Here is a 2,624-nt window from a genome sequence, read left to right on the forward strand (position 1 = left end):
GGTGCCTGTGTTTGTAATTTTATTTCATTGGTGACGGTCCTGGTCCATCTCAGAAGGTGGTGACTGTGTCTGGGGTCCATGTTGTTTCTGGTTTGAGCATGATCTGTTGTGGCTGCAAAAGGTCGTGGTCACTACATCCCAGAGTTGTGACTGGGGCAAGTGCACTTCAGTGTGACCTCCAGTGTATGCTGACGTGACTTAACTCTAAAGGTGCTCCAATAATCCTGCCTCACAAGCCGTCAGAAAATGTATACCTTCCTAATTAGACCACTAAAGGTGATCCTTTACCTGCCTGTTATTTAGGATAAAAGCAATTGACATCAGGTTTCATCACTGACAGAAAATAACTATTTTTTGTAATATTCTTAACTTTTAAAAAAAAATTGGCAGGAAAAGAAACTTTACGAATCTGCCACTCTACAACTTAAAATACATTGCTTTAGAAAATGCACTCATTCACTTTTTAAGGCATATTTTAGGTCAAAAAAAAAAAGAGGAAAACAAAATTTCAAAAGTCCAAATCACGAGGGTTCCAAACACACGAACAAGAATAGGCCTGTCAGTCCTTTTAGCCTGTCCCATTATTAATAGGATCTTGGCTAATCTGAATTCTACATTACTGCATACCCCATATAATTTTCAACCTTAAATTGTCTCATGATTCCTTTTTTTAAAATCATGACACACTGTTGTTCAGAAAGCAATGGAATGATAGTTGGGTGGCACAGTGGCTAGCATTGCCTCCTTGTGGTGCCAGGGGCCTAAGACTGATTCCAGTTTCAGGTGACTGTGTGTGGAGTTTGCACATTCTCCCTGTGTCTGCGTGGGATTCTTCTGGGTGCTCCAGTTTCCTGCCACAGTCCAAAGTTGTCCAGGTTAGGTGGTTTGGCCATGGGAAATTGCCCATAGCATCTTGGGATATGTAGGCTAGGTAGATTAGCCATAGGAAATGTAGGGGTAGGGAGGTGGAGCTGGGTGGGTTGCTTTTTGGACGGTGGGTGTAGACTTGATGGGCTGAATGGCCTGTTTCTACACTATAGGGATTCTATAAATCTTGGTCTTAGAATTCTTTCTTTGGTGCCATTTTGGCTTCTCCCACATGGAGAATGGAAGAGAGAAATTTTCGTTTGATTCTCTGGATGTCTCTGATTCCATGCATTTAGAGCTTAGTAACAAACATCAGCACAACCTGTGACTCTCGATGCCACTCAGGTTCATGCCATCTTTCTGACTGCTTTAAAAGCAACAATTTGTCTCGATTTATCAATTTGCAACTCACTAGCATCAATTATGTTGTAAACTCAAGGGCACCCAATATCAGTTCACTTATTAGGATTGCTTTAGACTGTCAAAAGCTTCTAGACACTCTTCTGAACACAGTACCTTTGCTTGATTTTGTAATAGAACTGTGTCAAACTTGATTGAGTTTTTTGAAGAACTAACAAAGAGGATTGATGAGGGCAGAGCGGTAGACGTGATTTACATGGACTTTAGTAAGGCGTTCGACAAAGTTCCCGATGGGAGACTGATTAGCAAGGTTAGATCTCATGGAATGCAGGGAGAACTAGCCATTTGGATACAGAACTGGCTCAAAGGTAGAAGACAGAGGATGGTGGTGGAGAGATCCTTTTCAGACAGGAGGCCTGTGACCAGTAGAGTGCCACAAGGATTGGTGCTAGGCCCATTGCTTTTCGTCATTATATAAATGATTTGAATGTAAGAGGTACAGTTAGTAAGTTTGCAGATGACACCAAAATTAGAAGAGTAGTGGACAGCGAAGATGCCTACCTCAGATTCCAACGGGATCTTGATGAGATGGGCCAGTGGGCTGAGAAGTGGCAGGTGGAGTTTAATTTACATAAATGCGAGGTGCTGCATTTTGGGAAAGCAAATCTTAGCAGGACTTGTACACTTAATGGTAAGGTCTTAAGGAGTGTTGCTAAACAAAGAGACCTTGGAGTGCAGGTTCATAGCTCCTTGAAAGTGGAGTCGCAGGTAGATAGGATAGTGAAGAAGGCGTTTGGTATGCTTTCCTTTATCAGAGTATTGAGTATAGGAATTGGGAGGACATGTTGCGGCTGTACAGGACATTGGTTAGACCACTGTTGGAATATTCCATGCACTTCTGGTCTCCATCCTATCGGAAAAATGTTGTGAAACTTGAAAGGGTTCAGAAAAGATTTACAAGGATGTTGCCAGGGTTGGAGGATTTGAGCGATCGGCAGAGGTTGAATAGGCTGGGGCTGTTTTCCCTGGAGTATTGGAGACTGAGAAGTGACCTAATAGAGGTTTATAAAATCATGAGGGGCATGGATAGGATAAATAGACAAAGTCTTTTCCCTGGGGTGTTGGAATCCAGAACTCAAGGGCATAGGTTTGGGGTGAGAGGGGAAAGATATAAAAGAGACCTAAGGAGCAACTCTTTTCATGCAGAAGGTGGTGTGAGTGTGGAATGAGCTGCCAGAGGAAATGGTGGAGGCTGGTACAATTACAACATTTAATTGCCAGGTGCTGGCAAGTGGGACTAGATTGGGTAGGGATATCTGGTCGGCATGGACGGGTTGGACCAAAGGGTCTGTTTCCATGCTGTACATCTCTAAGGGTAGAGCTGTTGTACTGAAGCT

The sequence above is a fragment of the Chiloscyllium punctatum genome, chromosome 32 (genome assembly GCF_047496795.1).
Source record: "Chiloscyllium punctatum isolate Juve2018m chromosome 32, sChiPun1.3, whole genome shotgun sequence".
In the NCBI taxonomy this organism is placed as follows: domain Eukaryota; kingdom Metazoa; phylum Chordata; class Chondrichthyes; order Orectolobiformes; family Hemiscylliidae; genus Chiloscyllium; species Chiloscyllium punctatum.